The sequence below is a fragment of the Vulpes vulpes genome, chromosome 16 (genome assembly GCF_048418805.1).
Source record: "Vulpes vulpes isolate BD-2025 chromosome 16, VulVul3, whole genome shotgun sequence".
NCBI lineage: Eukaryota > Metazoa > Chordata > Mammalia > Carnivora > Canidae > Vulpes > Vulpes vulpes.
In genome coordinates this window covers 24437286-24456992 of record NC_132795.1, presented here as the reverse complement: position 1 = coordinate 24456992, position 19707 = coordinate 24437286, and the positions used below count along the sequence as shown (strand labels likewise).

General features: G+C 38.6%; 1 long non-coding RNA gene across 1 annotated transcript in view; it reads left to right on the top strand.

Annotated features, from left to right (window-relative positions):
- Positions 1-17606, top strand: part of LOC140595859 (uncharacterized) — a 39353-nt gene extending 21747 nt beyond the window's left edge. The window contains exons 3-4 of the long non-coding RNA XR_011997789.1: positions 3739-3841; positions 17533-17606. This is a non-coding gene — a long non-coding RNA (uncharacterized lncRNA). The remainder of the gene's footprint in view (positions 1-3738; positions 3842-17532) is intronic.
- The last annotated feature ends 2101 nt before the right edge of the window (positions 17607-19707 follow it).

The following is a 19707-nucleotide window of genomic DNA, read 5'->3' as shown; positions in this document are numbered from 1 at the left end:
GGAAATAAATTTCAAAATGCAAACAGAAGGCTCTGTGATAAATCAGGTCTGAGAACTAGAAGGGAGCTTGTTATAGTTTAACAGATGCCATGACTCATCCAAGACTTTATATCTAAGCACTCATAGTCACAAGTAGTCCTGCATTTGGCTTTGGTGTCAACTAATCCAGAGAGAGGACAAAAACATGCAGTGTGCTCTATTGTGTCCATAGAACTTCTGTCCCTTAAGCATATTTACGTTTCTAAAAGAATAATTTCAGTTTGGAGTCACAGATCCTACTGCCTATAGAAAATCTAATCAGGACCACTACCATGGATACAGCCCAATTTTAGAAATGATATTATTCCTGAAAAAAAAAAAAACCCTTATAATCATCTGTTTAATAAAAGTTGTTTCATCAGTTGTGGTTCAGAAAATATTCCTAACCCAATTTACACCTATGTTTACCAGCCTGAGGATCATACTATAGCTATTCATACCATGGATCCAAATTCTATCATTTTTAAATAGGAGCTATTTTTTCCCAAAATGATCCTGGTTATTTCTAGGAGTCCCCAAACAAGTGGCTTTCACAAAACAACCTTTCAGCTTTCATCACTATATGGTACCATTCATTCATTCAGTTAATATGTACTGAGTGCCTTCTGTGTAAGGGGTAGATATAGCAGAGTCTTACAAATAACTCTGTCCTGGTCCTCTTGGGGCATTCACAGCATTTTTTCCTGGAAAAAGCTCCAGTTATCATTTGCCAACATTCATTGCTGGCAAGTAGCTGGATGAAATTTTTATCACTGTCTCTGCTGAGGAAGTCCCCTGTGAAGCACTTGAACAAGAATATACAGGGAATGCTATCTCTCATTCTCATTGTTCCCAAAGCCTCCAATCTTATGCGTAGAACAATGCTGGATTCCATGAGGAGGTGGAAAAAATGGCCTTCCTCAATTCCGTGCTCCTCTTTGGCATCTGGGTTCTAAATCAGGGCTGCTTCTTCATGAAAAAGATTTTCTGTAGCTCTTAGGGCTCAAAACCAGTCCTAGAAGTTCAGTGTCATTTTCATTCATCATCTTCATCATCCCTCTTGCCTTCCCCAAACCTAGTTACTGAACTATAGCACCCAGGGACATCAATGGGAGCAAATACTTTCTAGGTGTTGGTGGTTGTGTTTATATTGGGAGTGTCTGGATCCCAGCTGAAATGGCCTGTTATGTTATGAAGCATAATTCAAATGCTTGGCCAGCAATCTAGCATATAAAATGTAACCACATAAAGATTTTGCCAGAGCAAAAAAAGCATATGGCTCTTTCAGTAAACAATTCACCTAGATGGAGCTAGGTATGTTACTAGGTTGAGAGTGGCAACCAATTCTTGTAGAAATTGATAGGAGTTTGGTATGGTTACCTCTAGGAGATCCAAAGCAAAGTGGGAAATGTGGTCAGGAAAAGATTCAGCCCTGAAATACTGAGAAATCATGTTGTCAAGGAGAATGCATGACAACCTCTAAGGACAAAAAAAAAAAAAAAAAAACAAGAAAATAAAACCAACCAAACAAACAAAAACCAATCAGACCAATCAGAACTGTTACCGAGGGGTCAGCCCTGGAAATACTATGAATAAATTAAAATAAAATTCAATCAATACCAGGTCTGACTTGTTTCGTGGGTATTTACTGTCACCTTGCATGTTTTAAGAATGGTTTTATTCAAAAGTTTCTAAACTACTCTAAAAGAGAATCCAACATGGGGCTATGATGTAGCATGCAAAACACCTGACACTAGATATTACTTATTGCTGGAGTGTGCATCAGGTAGCTCCAATTTTGAAATTTCTGGTATTTTGCTTGGTCTTGTTCGTTCCACCATTTAAATTACCTCAAAAGGGAAGATTTATAATTATTAGTTTTCTAGGACCCAGGAATAGGTAAGTTTTCAGCCTAAGACTTGAAGACTTGAAAAAGTAGCAATTAATTACTGCTTTTACTTTACAAATGTTTACATAAAAAGTAATATGTATTTTTATAAATAATTTTTTTAAACACAGAAGTAAATTTACAAAATAATTCTAAAAAGAGGATGACTTTCTCTCCTACCGCAATTCCCACTTATCAGAGGTAGGCATTGTTTTTTTTTTTTTTTTTAAAGAGGTAGGCATTGTTAAATTTGCAGTACATCCTTCTTGCCTCTCTCCTATGCAGATATATCTTCTTTCTAGATTATGAAATCATACTACCTAAACTGTTCTACAGTTTGGCTTTCATCACTAAATAATTTAAATTGGATATCTTTGCATGTCAGTAAATAAAGGGCTATCTTCTTTTTAAGGATAAGAATATATCATATTCTACTCTGTGGATGTAACATTATTTATTTATCCAATCCCCTATTGATGGACATTTGGATTATTTCCAATTTTTGATGATTACAAATAGTGCCACAGCAAACATCCTTATCCGTTCATATTGATGTACTCATGCAAGCATTTTGGGAGGTAAATTCCTGGAGATAGATTGCTTGGTCAAAATGGTATATGCATTTAGAATTTTGATAAATTATCTCTCAAATTACCTTTAAAGTGTTTGCATCAATTTACACTTCCACTGATGATGACTAAGTGTGCCTGTTTCCCTACCTGCTCCCCGCACTGTGTATCCACACATTGACTGGTGAAACTTGAGAATGTGTCTCCTGTTTCAAAAAGATATGGTGATGAAGGCCTTGCCTCATGCATTTATTTTATATTCTCTTTACTTTTCATAACTGAGTTTAGTCCTAAGACAGGAAAAAAGGAATATGCCTATCTAGTTTTCAGGGTGTTCCTCATAGATCCAGATATTCTCCGAATTATGAACACCTGTCTTATAAGTACCTACATGTTACAGATAAACTGCTCATCTGGATGCAAAAGATAATCACCCTGAGGCAGAAAGATGCTTCTTTCAGACCCTAGAGATTGAAAAATGCATTCCTCATGTCTCCTTATGAACCGCTCATTCGCTCATGCATGCATGAATCCATATGCATTAGTTCCTACTTGTGTGTTGGCATTCACCCAATATTTACTCTAAGTCCCCTCAGTTCTGCACTATGCTAATCACTGTGGCTATGGTAATGAAATAACAGTCTCTGCCTTCAAGAAGATCACAGTTTAGCCTGATGAAAACAGAGAAAAGGAAACCAATGGGTGTAATTGAGCAGGAAAGTGCTGCTTTCATGTTAGTGCAGGGTGCCCCAGGAATGATAAAATGGGGTGAGTACAAACCTGAAGGTGACTGCTGCAGAGAAGACCAAGAACACAGTTCTGGGAGAGCCCAGGCAACTATCACATCTAACCTAGTCAGGGAGGATGTGAGGAAAAGGCTGGGGACTGAGCACCTTGAAGGGTAATCTTTGACCAGCAGTTATGTTAGCTGCAAAAAGGTACATTTCATAAATATAGTTTTGCTTTACTCTTAGTTTTTTAATGAAAATTCTTGAAGAAAAAAATCTCAACCTTGTCTTTGCTGAGCAGAGGGAAGCTGGAAACGATAGGAGATTATGATCTCATTTACCAAAGCTAGCAAGAGACTCAGTGCCTCTGTCCTCTGTGGGTTGGTAGCTGAAATGTCTCACCTTGTTGACCTACATGAATCCTTTGGAGATGGGGTGGGTATAGGAAGCCACGGGGGTGAGAGTCAGAGTCAGTTCTAGAATTAACAGTAACCCCATTTCGTGGTATTTATCCTAAGCATGAAATTTATCCTAGGTCAGAGCTGTGGACAAATACATTCACTGATAATTCGCAAGAATCAGATTTGGAAACAACCTAAATGTCTGCACAGGAGATTAAAACTAAATAATACATGATGGTAAGTTCATGATATAGAATAATACACAGCCATTACTGTGTTAAATCATAATGCATCTCCTGCATTAAAATCTTATTTCCAAAAACTGTATGGTAAGATGGGAAAATATTTATAATAATACACTGATTCAAAAAGGAATATATAGGGGATCCCTGGGTGGCGCAGCGGTTTGGCGCCTGCCTTTGGCCCAGGGCGTGATCCTGGAGACCTGGGATCGAGTTCCGCTTCGGGCTCCCGGCATGGAGCCTGCTTCTCCCTCCTCCTGTGTCTCTGCCTCTCTCTCTCTCTCTCTCTCTGTCTATGATAAATAAATAAATAAATCTTAAAAAAAGGAATATATAAAATAGATATATAGTATAAACCCACTTTCAGAGTAGCAAACGAATTTTATATATTTTTGTATGTTTTTCTGTCTGTGCACACACAAGCACAGTTTGCATTTACAATTTGCATTTACGTATGTATACACACAGTTATAAAAGACAGTTATCTATCTTTTCTATTGGTCAGGGTAAGCTAATTTATGCTGGATTAACAATGTGAAAATCTCCAGAGCTTTAAGATTATAACATGACATAGACTGGATATGATGTAGACTAAAGATTCAGAAATAATCAGAAAAATAATCTGAACTGGAATATATATACCTGAATAGAGGGAAATATCAGTTGTGAGCTAGCAAAGGAATGGAATTTAGATTTAGACGATGGGTTTTAAAATTTAATATATTGTTTATATTCACTTACTTCCAGAAGTTATAAAAAATTGCTTATAATGAAACCTCATATCAGTGAAATAGTTAAAATAAAAGCATTGGAGAAAGGCAGAAGAGTATTTTTCAGTGTGTTTCACAGAATGGGACTAGATGTCATGTGAAAAATAAAGTTCTAAAAAAAAAGAAAGAAAAAGTTCTGTGTTCAGATAAACTTGAGAAACGCTTTACCAAAATGAAACAGAAATCCCTCTTTTCAGAATTTTGCAGAGCCTTTGATGCTAATGAACACAGTGAGTGAACAAGAGAAGTAAGGTGTATACAAGTCTCCCTGATTAGAGCACGCTTTCTGTGATGCTGGAAATGTTCTATAATCTGCCAGCCACATCTGATTGTTGAGTACATAAAATGTAGCTAGTGCAGCTGAGGAACTGAAATTTTAATTTTATTTAACATAAATGTAAGTAACCACCTGTTGGTAATGGCTACCATATTGGATATGTTGGATAGCACAGAATTAGAGCATCCCAAAGGTCAAACTTCCAAATAATACAAACTAGGAAGCATTTATATAGAGCAACCATTTTCAAACTTTTGGTCTCAGGAGCTCTTGACATTTTTAAAGAGTTTATTTCTGAGTAATCTCTATACCCAACGTGGGGGTTGAACGTACAACCCTAAGATCAAGAGTCACATACTCCACTCACTGAGCCAGCCAGGTACACCAGGATCTATTCTTAATACTCTTAAAAATCAATGAGGGCCCCAAAGAGCTTTTTTTTGTGGGTTATATCTATTGATATTTACCATATTGGAAATTAACATTGAGAGATTTTAAAAATATTTTTTCACTAATTCACTTAAAAATACCATCCATTGGGGCACCAGTCAGTGGTATCTTAAAAAGAATACCACCAGTTGTTCTCCTTGAAGTGACAGGCTTACTTGATTCATTTTCAAGAAAATCAGTGCCAGATACCCAAGTCTGAGTAGTCACAGTCATCTCATCAGTCGTATTTTCAAGGAAAAATGGTATTGCACAAAAAAGCAGCTGAGTCTGCTAGCAGTTCAATGCAACAGTGCTCCAACCATACTTCAGCATGCAGCATAAGTGCTCTGTATTTTCATACCTTTAAGGTCTGAGGTTTAATAAAATTGATAACTTACACTTCATCATAATTTTTTTTTTACTGCAAGTGTATGTACAGTGATAGCTGGTACCAGCACACTGACATTTGTCCTAAGGCAACGACAGTTTTATCTGCTATAAAACTTGCTTTTGTACCATCAGTGAAATAGGCAGGTAATCTAGAATTATTATGAAAAAGGTTTTAATACACAAAGTCCTCAAAAGGGTCGGTGGGATGCCTAGGGTCTGTAGACCATGTTTTGAGAAAAGCTGGTATAGAAAAAGAATAAGGGAGGGGGGCAGGAGAGCATAAAATCCCTGAACCTGGGTCTTCCAAGATTGATGAGAAAACTGGTGAGTGTCCAAACTGTTTATTATACACACTTAGGTTGAGGAACATGAAGAGGTCCAAATAGAATCTATCTCGTGGCAGCAGGTAGTTGTAGCAAATAAAAGGAAGTAGCAATCGTTATATCTGCACACCTGACTGCCTATTAGTTATCCATTTAAGAACAACTGAATGGTATAAATTAGTCAACAAGGGTTCCTAGAACTAATTCTTTACAGATGACATAAACTAGATAATGAAACAAGAGAAAGCTAGAACACCATGTCCTTAGTAGTGGTCTGCAAAGTATGACCAAATTCTTTTCACATTCATTCCTGAGTTTCCATTTCCTGACTTCTTCCCTGTCTCATAACTCAGGACAGGATTCATCTTTCCTTCCCACATTAATAGACTTCACTTCCATCAAGCATGTGTCTCTTTGTCTTCACACCACACATGGTTTCTCCCTTCCTTTGAACTAGAACTTTGGGGCTTACATTTAGAATTGTTTCTCCTACCTTCCCATCTACCCTCACCCCTCTCCTTTTTGTCCAGCAGGCAGCAGATCATAAATATGCGTGGGAAGTGGGAGACAGAGGTAATTTAATCAGAGGCTGTTGGGACGCCTGGGTGGCTCAGCAGTTGAGGCTCAGGGCGTGATCCTGGGATCTGGGATCAAGTCGGGCTCCTTGCATGGAGTCTGCTTCTTCCTCTAAGTCTCTCTCTCTCTTTCTGTGTCTCTCATGAATGAATGAATTAATGAATAAATAAATAATAAAACATTAAATAATCAGAGACCGTTTTGCATGCTTTTGACACCTCTCTCTTTGCATGGCAAAGTTCTCATGGTACCTAGTGATTTAGAACATTGACACTTTTAATTTAAAAAAAAGCTCCCCTTGCAGAGTTATTGATGATAGAAACTTAATTTAACAGTAAAAGACATAATTTGTTTTATAACATTTTCCCTGAAAGAATTCCAAAGGGCTCTAGAAATGCTACCTAGTTCTTTCTGATTCCTACACCAAATGCCCTTGTCTTCTATTTTTAGGTGAAAGGGAAATTTCTAGTACCTTGCTCCCAGTAAGAAGATAGAGTGAAGCTCCCACACCAGGTAGGGCGAAGAAAACCTCTCTCTTCGCCACGGTGGGCTGCAGCCCTTGTAGCTTCCAGTGGAGTGTAACCCTTTGCATTCAGCTGCTGGGATAAAGCACATTCTGATTCCTAACTGCTCCCTCAGGGCTCCTGTGATGTAGCTGACCCAAGTTCTTGGATCCTGGAGGGTTAACAGCCTGGTTCCTGCTTAGAAAAGGGAGAAAAGACAAAGAAAATGTGCAATTATGTTAATTTTCTCAAATTGGGGATGGAGAGTGTTCCAGGAAAAAAAAATTTGCTGAAACATGATACCAGTGCCTGATTTAAATTGGTAAAAATTAGATCTTTAAAACCCACAAAATAATTATATGCATAAACAACATAGGACACAATTTTATATAATGGCAACAAGAGCTGATCCTACAATAGAATTATCTATATTGAAAAAATTTAATAGTAAAAAGTACTTTGATTAAGGAATCTGAAAAATAATCCTCACAGTTTTATGCTGTTTCCTACACCAAGTCAATAGCAACTTAAAGGGACTTATCTCAAGAGGAAAGGCAACTTTGGAAGATTAGAAAAGACCCATGTAGAAATGGAGTTCATTGAGAACATCTAATTTTCTTCAAGGTTTCTACTGAAATTATTCCAAGAACTGGTCCCACAAAGGGCCTTTGGCTGGAAAAGTGGAAAACCAGGGAGCCTGTGTCTTACTTCAGTGATTACTGTTTGTTCCTGCAAGTGTGTTGCACGGGAGCGTGACAATACCAGGATACACACGGGAGTTAGGCCAGGGCACCAGCACTTTCCCCACCACGTACTGTGGCCTGCACTGCTCAGTGAGGTAGGAGGAGGATGATGCATAGCATGTTCTAGTGTCTTTATATTTTAAAGATTTTATTTTTTTGAGAGGGAGCATGAGCCAGGGGAGGAAGGGGCAGGGGTATAGAGAGAGAGAAGCAGATTCCCCACTGAGCAGGGAGCCCCATGTGGGGCTCATCCCAGGACCTCGGGATCTTGACCTGAGCCAAAGGCAGACACTTAAATGACTGAGCCACCCAGGCGCCCCCTAGTGTCTTTAAACAGCTGCACCAGCCCCAAAGACCCATTCTGAAGACTATCTCCTTCTCACATCTTGGAACATATCTCATTCATTTGGCCCCTTAAACTTGGATATGATCCTTTGGACTGTTCTAGCCACTGATCTCACGGCTTATGTCACTCCTAAGCCTTTGTCTTGCCTTTCTCTTGGCCTCACATAAATAGCTATTCTCTTGACCACTGCCACATTCTCCCACTATGATTTGGCCTTCCATCCAGAGCACAGGCCCCTCTGCTTATGTTCCAACCTGTGGGCACCCCTCTTAGCTATTGGGCTGGCCCCAATGACCTCTAGTGTTTTAGCATAAGAAAAGTGACACCATCTGGAAATAGTCATTAATGTTAATTTGGAAAACTGGGCTATTTTATTGGAAGGGGCCAAATATGACGTACCCTAACACACTCACACATCCATTTATCGGGTCATGCAGGTACTGTCTGAGGTACTGGAGAAATAGACATGGAGTAGGAAAGGAGGCAACAGACCTATGTGTGACCAAAATAAATGCCAGGGTTCTATGAGGCCTATCTCTGTGTGGGAAACAGTCTAGTTTCCAAGAAGTACTTAAAGATATATTTCATATTTGTTTGTTTCTCAAAGAATATTAAACAAGTCCCAATTCGATTCCCCATATTTAGAGATTTGGATTACCCAGAGGCTCTCATATGTTAATCCTCCTGATGTAGGAAAAGACATTAGGGTTTGAAGTTGATAGCCAAGAAAGAATTCTTGAAACATCTTTGGTCCAAAAAGGTGATTTTATTAAAGATGGGGACAGGACCTGTGGGCAGAAAGAGCTGCAGTGGGGTCACGGGGAGGGACCCATTATATACTTTCAAGTTGGGAGGGTGTTAGGGAGAGCATAAGTCTCTAAGGAATTTTGGAAGCAAGGTTTCCAGGACCTTGAGAGGACTAGCTATTGTTGGGAAAAGGTCATTTATTACAATCTAATAAAACCTTAGACATGAGACCCTTCAGATGTATATTGGTGGGTCCTATGCTTAGGGGAGGATTGCCAATGTGTATCTTGGGGGTTTAATGATAAAGGAAATTTCTAAAGGAATCTTTATATGTTAAAGAGGACTAAAAATAAAATAAAATAAAAATAAAGAGGACTTACAGAATCCTGGGGGTTGGGCTAAGACTATCCATTGCCCTTAGCAAAGTATTAACATTGAGCCAGTTGAATCCCTAGGGGAATGTCACTGCCTATTTCAAGGACTTGTCAATGGGCTGTAGGTAGTAAGGAAATTTAATAATTTCTCTTCTGTCATTGTTTCCCACATCAGTCCCAAACTCTTTTCATGCCTGTTTTTAAACCACTTAGAACAGATCCAGAATTAGGCCAACCCCAACTGTCCTTTGGCTTGTGACAGGGAGGAGATGGGGATTGAGGAGCATAGACACAAGGATATTTCATCTTCATCACACATATAATCAAATAATTACAATAAGTGATATAATCACCACTGCTACAGGCATATGCATGGCACCTTTGAAACATGGAGGAAGAAACAATTATTTCTGCCCTTTTTTTTGTTTTGTTTTAGGTAAAACTTTAGGAAACACCTGAGAAGAAGTGACATTTGACCTAGGTTTGGAGAGTTGAGTTCAATAGACATAAAAGGGGAGGTGGTTCCAGGGAGTAAGACTAACACATATAAAGCCTGCAATATGTGTGAGGAGAAGGACTTCAGTCCTTCCCAAAATATCTATAGTTTAGCATGGGTGAGTGGTACAAGGCATGGGAAATGAAGATGAAGAGATGAGTGAGTTTTGCAGGCCAAAGGGCTTGACTTTTAAAGCATACAGATTTTTCCAGCAATTTTTAAAAAAGATTGAAGCAGGATAAGACTGTAGGCAAGGAGATTATCAGGGTGCCAATTGCAGTAACCTAGGTGTCCTAGGATGAGGGTCTGAAACAGGAGTAATGTATAGGAAATGAGGAAATTTTTTAAAATTTATTTATTTATGATAGTCACAGAGAGAGAGAGAGAGACAGAGACACAGGCAGAGGGAGAAGCAGGCTCCATGCACGGGGAGCCCAACGTGGGATTCGATCCCGGGTCTCCAGGATCGCGCCCTGGGCCAAAGGCAGGCGCCAAACCGCTGCGCCACCCAGGGAACCCGGAAATGAGGAAATTGATCCAAAAGACATTTTAAAGGCACAGAAGAGGGGGATCTTTAGCGCCTGCCTTTGGCCCAGGGCGCGATCCTGGAGACCCGGGATCGAATCCCACGTCGGGCTCCCGGTGCATGGAGCCTGCTTCTCCCTCTGCCTGTGTCTCTGCCTCTCTCTCTCTCTCTCTCTCTCTGTGTGTGACTATCATAAAAAATTAAAAAAAAAAAAAGGCACAGAAGGAGGGGTGCCTGGGTGGCTCAGATGGTTGAGCATCTGACTCTAAATCTCAGGGCCTTGATCTCAGGGTTGTGAGTTCAAGCTCCACATTGGCCTCCGCGCCCAGTATGGAGCTTACTCTAAAAAAAGAGGAAAAAAAAGTCGCAGAAGGAACAGGACTTCATAACCCATTGGATAATTATAAGCAAAGGAGAAGGAGAAACCTAGGATGTCCGTCTGGTTTTTCAGTGTGGGGACACAGGATGAATTTTGATGCTGTTGAATATAATAGCTGTGGGTTGTTCAAAGGAGAGAGGAAATGTCTTTGAGTATCTATGAAACAACAAGCTGGTGGAGATAGCTTTATATGCAGCTTGAAAGAGTTCTTCTGAACTATGGAGCACATTGCCAACTGACATCCCTCTGACACCGTCCCGTAATGATGAGTGACAACCTTAATTTTGAAAGTCTCCAGTAAAGGGCCTTTACAATCAGTCTCGTATCAACCACTTCTATGTTAACTTGACATTTTTTCCAGTAATTTTTGATAATCCGGAATTTGTCATGCTGCAGCTAAATCCCATTTATTTTCTTGCTCAGAGGAGAAAGAGCACATCTTAATCTCTTCTGGATGAAATTCTTCTGGTGGAAGGATCAATGACACACCCAGCCTCCAATCATGTTTATTTCCTGCACATGCAAATACCTAGTTCTCTCCTTCACTTGCTGCAGGCAGTTGGCAGCTACTTTGTTGACTAACAGATCTACTCTAAGAACAAAAAAATTGTTAGAGCTGGAAGGATGTGAGAAATTATTGACTCAAATCTCCATATTTTACAGTTCATGGAAACTTTAAACTATTTAAGTTCAGCTCTTTTTACTCTTCCAAAAAGGATGTGTTCTTCAATTCTTAATATATCTGTGGTTTTTACTGGAGCATCTCCAAGTTTTCCTCATTTCTCTCTAACTATGGAGCTTGGAGCTAATTCTAATGAATGGTATTAACTTATCACTAAACGGAACGGCTGATTTACCTCCCAGGTTCCCATTTATGTATTCCAGCCTCTTTTCTTTTTAGAAGTTTTATTGCAAAAACAATAAACATAAACGTGACCTAAATTCAGAACAAAAGTTTCCCATAATTCTGTTGCATAATTAAATCAATGTTTTAATTTGTCTATGTTACATTCTAGCCTTTTCATAAACATTAAATTTCTAATCTATGTTTGTGATATGAAACAATTTTATATTCTACATTTTATATTTTCACTTAAGATGATGCCAGGCACATTTTCCCATTTCTAATTTCCCATTTCCCACTACAATTTCACCACACCCTTACACCTTCCTCCCTGAATATAGTAGGGTAAGTCCTGTCACAGCTTTGTCCACAATCATGCAGCAGTTAGACACCTATAAGCATACATACAGATTTTTCATTGATGGTTGGGATTGTAACCATAAACATTTCACTGAAACTTGCTTTTTTTTAACCTTACCTGATACTGCTTAACCATATTTATTATTTTTAATAGCTTTATATTATTCCATAGTAGGGATATAACAAAATGACATTCAAATTGCCTTTTTTCTTTCCCACTATCAAAAAATGCAATCATCAAGGTGCCTGGTTGGCTCAGCTGATAGGACATGAAACTCTTTTTTTTTTTTTTTTTTTTTATTTATTTATGATAGGCACACAGTGAGAGAGAGAGGCAGAGACATAGGCAGAGGGAGAAGCAGGCTCCATGCACCGGGAGCCCGACGTGGGATTCGATCCCGGGTCTCCAGGATCGCGCCCTGGGCCAAAGGCAGGCGCTAAACTGCTGCGCCACCCAGGGATCCCAGGACATGAAACTCTTGATCTCAGTGTTATAAGTTCGAGCCCCACATTGGATGTAGATATTAGTTAAGAATAAAATGCAATAAGCATTTTGGCATTTATGTCACTGCTTTTCTGAAGGACTAATATTCAGCTTGTAGTTGCCAGGAAAGTATACCAGCCAGCAGTATTATCCTTAGACCTGTGCCCCATACCAGAAGGCAATTGCTCTGGTCCTCCTTCAGTTGTGTTCCTCCCCATGGGGCAAGGAGTTCATGGGCCGACAGGGATGTGCCCAGTTGTAATCCATAACCTTCTATTAGACTTGGGGGTATAGCTCAGTGGTAGAACATTTGACTGCATAACCTTCTATTAGACTATTTCCATATCCAAGATGCTGAAATTCCCTACTCAAAAGTCTTGATCCTAATAACAGGGTTACATAGGTTATTTTCCTAGGTCCATCCTCTTGAGGTAATTTATGCCACCACTGCAAACACCCATAGGCCTGAGTGTATCCAAGGGGCTGAGTGTATAAACAGAGCTTGGCCATGCAGGCTAGGGTGTCCATATGTGTATTCAAGACTCCTCTCAGTGAAGAATCAGGCTTAGGGTAGGAAGAAACTGCAGTGAGTCATGAGCCCTAGATTGAAGATGGGAGGCAACCTTCCCTGTGCTACTATGGTCTGACTCAGAACTCCAAGGAGGGCAATAATTTTACATATGAACCAGTTCTTCTAGATTGTCATAAAGGCATATTTGTCAAGTATCATGATAAAACATATTTTACTTACTGGTTATTTAGCTTGTTTTTTCCCCCTCACTTTTAGGTATTTAAATATCTGGTAAAAAGCCTCCATTTATACTCTTGCTCAAGATCTGAGAATATTAGAGGTAGGCCTATTATATATTAAATATTAGAGGTATCTATTTTGATTAGTTCTGATTGGTAGGTATCTGTGCCAATATTGGCTCTTAAATATTTCAAATATCACCCTTGCTTAACTGTAATTTTATTTCTACAGAATTGATTCCCCAAAATAAGATTGCTTGGTGAAAGGGTATGTGTAATTCTAATTTTAATGGATATTATCATATCCCATATTTTATCATTCACATTTAATGTCCCTAAAGTTGGGATGCATCTTATAATCAAAGAGAAGAAAGTATTGAATTATTGTTTAATTGGTAGTTTTTTCTTTGTTTGAGAAAATAATGGTACATTTTTGCTATAGACCGAATGTTTGTATCTCTCCAAAATATATATGTTGCAGCCTAATCCCCAATGTGATGGTGTTAGGAAGTGGAGCCTTTGGGAGGTGACTAGGTCATGTGGGTGGAGCTGTCAAAAGAGACCCCTGAGAGCTCTCCTACCTCTTCCACCATGTGAGGATACAGAGAAGATGGCTGTCTATGATACAGAAAACAGGCTATTACCAGACACCTAATTTTATGGTACCTTTTCTTGCAATTCCCTGCTCCAAAACTGAGAAATAAAGGTTTGTTGTCCAAGCCACCCAGTCTATGCTATTTTTGTTATAGCAGCCTAAATGGAGGAGACAATCTTACAATTGCCATCTTAGATTTGATAAAACACAGTATTGTACTAGCAATTCCCATACCCACTATCACTGTAGGAGAATTCCTGTTTTTTGGCTTGCACTATATGGTATCACTATTTTTTTAAAAATTTGTCAATATTCTGAGTAAAAAACAATATACCACTTGCTTTAACTTGGATTTCCCTAATTACTAGTGATGTTGAGATTTAAAAATATATACTTATGAAATACTTAACTTCTTTTTTTAATAAGTCTTTTTTTTAAATTTTATTTATTTATGATAGTCATCACAGAGAGAGAGAGAGAGAGAGAGAGAGAGGCAGAGACATAGGCAGAGGAAGAAGCAGGCTCCATGCAGGGAGCCCGACATGGGATTCGATACCCGGTGTCCAGGATCGTGCCCTGGGCCAAAGGCAGGTTCTAAACCACTGCGCCACCCAGGGATCCCCTACTTAACTTCTTTTTTGTGAATTATTGATTTATATTATCTTTCCTATTTTAAATTGTGTTTTCTTACTTTTATGATCAATTTATAAAAGTTTTGATTATATTATAGATGTTAAACTTTTATCTGTGCATTCTATTGTAAATAGAAGTTGCACAGGTGAGAAGTGAAATAAAGGGAATGGGTGGTGATTCACCCTCAGATTTCCTACAGTGTGGAGTTGGCTTTTTTCTTTTATTATTTTTTTAAAGATTTAATTTATTTATTCATGAGAGAGAGAGAGAGAGAGAGAGAGGCAGAGACACAGGCAGAGGGAGAAGCAGGCTCCATGTAGGGAGCCCGACGTGGGACTTGATCCCCGGTTTCCAGGATCACGCCCTGGGCTGAAGGCAGCGCTAAACTGCTGAGCCACTCAGGCTGCCCTGCCAGTGGAGTTGGCTTTGATCTCAAGCTAGGCATTCTTTGACATTTCCCCTCTGGCTTCCCAGGGAAAATCAGGAATTCTACAGGCATTATGGGGGATGTGATCAGGGAAATCCAATAACTAATGAAACCAGAGGCCTTGGATCCCTACCTCCCCCTCCCAAGATTAGACAGGGAGAAACAGAATCCAACAATATATAAAAAGGATTGTACACCATTACCAAGTGAGATTTATCCCAGGTATCCAAATTGATCAACATAAAAAAATCAATGTAATATATCATATTAATAGAATAAAGGACAAAAGACAAAACCACATGATTGGTCATCTCAAAAGATGTAGAAAAGCATTTGGCAAAATCCAACAACCCCCTGTCATAATTTAAAAAATTCAACAAACTAGAAATAGAAGGAAACTTCCTCAAATTGATAAGGGTATCTGTGAAAAATCCACAACTAATATCATAATTAATAATGGAAGACTGAAAAAAAATAATGAAAGAGTGGATTCTTATCCCCTAAGTTCAGGAACAATATAATGATGTCCACTCTCACCACTTCTATTCAACATTATATTGGTGCTTCTAGCCAGTGCAATTAGGCAAGAAAAAGTAATAAAAAGTGTCCAGATTGAAAAAGAGGAAGTGAACTATCTCCATTTTAAGATGACATGATATTATATATAGAAAATCCTAAGGAATCCATTAAATAAATGAGTTCAGCAAGGTTATAGGATAAAAGATCAAGTTTTAGAAATCAACTATATTTCTATACATTAGCAATGAAAAATCTGAAAATGAGTTAAGAAAACAATTCCCCTAACAATAGCAGCAAATGGTATAAAATACTTAAGAATAAATTTAACAAAAGAATTGTAAAATCTGCAGTGAAAACTACCAAACATTGCCAAAAGACAGACGTAAATAACTGGAAAGACATTCCATGTTCATGGACCAGAAAAGTTAATATAGTAAATTTGGCAATACTCCTCAAATTGACTTACAGATTCTAGATGTAAGACCTATACCAATAAAACTTTTTTTAAAAAGATTTTTTTATTTTAGAGAGAGAGAGTGTGTGTGTGAGTGAGGTGGGGGCAGAGGGAGAGAGAGAGAATCTCAAGCAGACTTCATGCTGAGCAGAGCCCAATGCAGGGCTCCATCTCAAGACCATGAAATCAGAACCTGAACGGAAATTGAGAGTCAGATACTTAATGGACTGTACTCTTTACCTATAAAACTCTTAAAAGAAAACATAAGAATAGATCTTTAAACTTTGAATTAGGCTGTGGTTTTCTTTAGATATGACACCAAAAGCACAACTTTGGTGTCTCAAAGGACACTATCAAGAAAGTGAAAAAACCGGGGATCCCTGAGTGGCTCAGTGGTTTAGTGCCTGCCTTTGGCTTAGGGCGTGATCCTGGAGTCCTGGGCTCCCGGCACAGAGCCTGCTTCTCCCTCCTCTTGTGTCTTTGCCTGTCTCTCTCTCTCTCTCTATCATAAATAAATACATAAATCTTAAAAAAAAAAAAAAAAGAAAGTAAAAAAACCAACCAGTAGAATGGGAGAAAATATTTGCAAATCCTATATCTGATAAGGGACTTGTATCCAGGATATGTAAAGAACTTTTACAACTCAACAATTAAAAAAATGACAACTTTAAAATGGGCAAAAGATTGAACAGACATTTCTCCAAAGATTTATAAATAACCAATAAGCACAAGGAATGCTCAACATCCTTAGTCATGAACCAGAAATGCAAATCAAACCACAGTGAGATATCACTTCACATCCACTAGGATGGCCATAATAAAAGTAAATGGGGAATAAGAAGTATTGGCAAGGATATGGAGATATCAAGACTCTCATATATTGCTGATTGGAATGTTTGGTAGTTGCTGTGAAATATTTTGGCAGTTCCTCAAAATATAAATCTAGAGTTACCCAGCAACATCAGAAATTTCACTTCTGGGTCTATACATAAGAAAACTAAAACACAAAAATCTGTATACAAATGTTCATAGCAGCATTATTCATATAGCTCAAAAACAGAAACAACTCAAATGTCATCAGTATATCCATAACAAGTATTATTTGGCTATAAAAAGGAATGAAGTAATGATACATGCAAAAACATGGATAAACCTTGAAAACTTCATGCTAAGAAGCCAGTCACAAGGCCATATATTGTATTATTTCATTTTTAAAGGAATGTCCAGAACAGACAAATTCATAAAGATAGGAAGTAGATAAATGGTTGCAAGGGAAGAGGAGAAGGAGGGAAATGGGGAATGACTATTAATGGATATGGGGTTTCTTTTTTGGGTGGTGCAAATTTACCGGAATTAGATAATGATGCCGGTTATGTATCATTTTGAAATCACTAAAAACTATTGAATGTTATACCTTAGAAGGGTGGATTTTATGGTATATCAGTTATATTTCAATAAAGCTGCTATTGGAAAAAAAAAGTGGCTGCTGGTTTTGGACCACGGACTATAGTTTACCAACCCTCTGTTGCATATGAGTATTTACAGTCATAGAAGACATAGTATTGAAAAAAAAAAAAGGTTAAGAAAAGAAAAATTGGCATTAGCAGTTTGTTTTCTTCCCAAAATAGATAGCACAGTAGGATTATGAACTCTAGAGTCACCTGACTAGGTTTGAATCCCAGATCTGCAACTGGTTACTGTGTATTTTGGCAAGTACTAATAAATAACATCTACCTTGTAGGGTCCTTGCAAGGATGAAATGGGTTGATACATGTAAAGCACTCACAACAGCGCCTGGCACACAATAAGCATGCAGTGAGTATAGGCAATTTTTATTCTTCCCTCCAATTGAAAAAATTGCTTGACTAATTCAATAAGATGATTTTTATTTAGTGTTCTAGTCACAACCAACAGCTTAATAAGAACATCTTCTGTTCCCGATCCAGGTCACTATCAGATCATGAGGCTGGCAGCAAGAAAAATGAGGATGGATCATTAATATACAGTAGAAAATATTTCTTATCTCTATGAAGTATTGTTAGAAAAATATGTTCTTATCTCTAGAAATATTGTTAGCACCCTGAAAAGCTTTTCTTTTTCCATATCTAAAATATATTGTGGGAAATTAATTAGTTTTCTCAATCTAATTTCTAGTGTCAGCTGTGACATTACAAAGCCAACTCCCAGATGGTACCAACTGAACCCTTTATCAGCTTTGTTAGCACTGATGCCAAAATGAAACTGGCCCAGCAGCCGAATCAAAATTTACATGCTAATGGATAGACCCTTGTGAATGAAGTTAAGTGGAAAATCAATCATTAGGTAACATTCTTCTAACAAAATTTTCATAGATTTTAAGTAATGATGAAATAGCAAGGGGTAAACTCAAGACTGAAAAGCCAAGTAAAATAGAAGCATGGCATGGACTTAAAAATGGGGAAATCACTTCTAAAAAAAGAAATTCAAAAGGGAACTGTAAACCCAAATTAGCTTTCTTTCTTTTTAGTTAAAAAATTAAGATTTTCAGAAAAGTGAATATTTTAAGGCAAATTACTTTCACTTAAGAAAGCAAGACAGGATCCCAATGATTTTAGTCTTTTGTCTTCCAGGGAAGGCCCACTGGGAAGTAGTCAGTGTGTCATTGTTATCCCTAAGATGTTTGTCTGACCCACACACTCCTTTCATTCTACAGCTCTTAACCATCTGTCATGTTTTCTGGAGTGCCTCAGAAACACATTTAGGTTAAAGCATATGGTCCTAAAACCTGTCATTGTATTATAATCAAGGTCTGGTTGGGGTTTTCACTTGGTTTTTGTTTGTTTGAGCAGAAATGTACTTGATCATTCTTACTTCTTTAAAAGCTTCACTCTAATCCTGGAACCAAACTTCAGTCTGATAATAAATCAGCTCTGAGGCTGCATCTACTTAAACCACCTGAGTAAAGGATACTTGGAAATGGTCAAATTTTCTCATCGATTTTGCTCCAATACTATGTCAAACTTTGAGCCATTTGTCATGTTAGCCTCCTCAGTATTTACTTCCTCACCTCCAGTGCTTTTTCCTTCAGTCACCCACTCCTTTACTTTGTCAACATCAGAGGGGCACTACCTCTGTAAGCTTGACCTTGGGCACCCCATATTTCGCTCACCCACTGTGGTGCTACAACTCAGCAACTCTTCCAGCTTGCCAAGACCTTCAGTGCAGTAACTATTTCACTTTTTCACACTCACCTCCCTCTTGTAACAACCAGACAAACGATGAAACAAGCTACTGTGCCCTTCGCACCATGGACCCCACTCAGCAATGAAAGGGACCCTCACAACAGCTTGGGTGGGGTTTCCATCAATTCCCTAGGACTGCTGTCACCAATTAGCATGAATTTAGTGGCTTTAAAAAGAGGAATTTGGGGATGCCTGGGTGGCTCAGCAGTTGGGCATCTGCCTTCAGCTCAGGACATGATCCTGGAGGCCCGGGATGGAGTCCCATATCGGGTTCCCTGCAGGGAGCCTGCTTCTCCCTCTGCTTGTGTCTCTGCCTCTCTGTTTCTCATGAATAAATAACAAAATCTTAAAAAAAAACCAACCAAACAAAAAAAACCCAACCCAGTTTAGAATCCATGATCTACATGGTCACGTCTGTTTAAAGCACCATAGTTCCATAGCTCCCCTCGGACCTACCTGGCAAAGCTCTATCCCTGTTGAAATTCCACCATTTGCTTACTCTATGCCTACCCCAAACAGCTGATGAAAAAACCCACCAGAATGACGAGGATCATTTAACTTAATGGTCATAAGACTCAGATGTACTAAGCCGTACTCAGCAATCCTCCTTTTTTGCTCTAAAATGTTCCTTCCAAAATTACCGTTCCATTGCTTCTCAAACTGTCTTCCTGCTCTCCCGCAGACTCTCCCTCAGC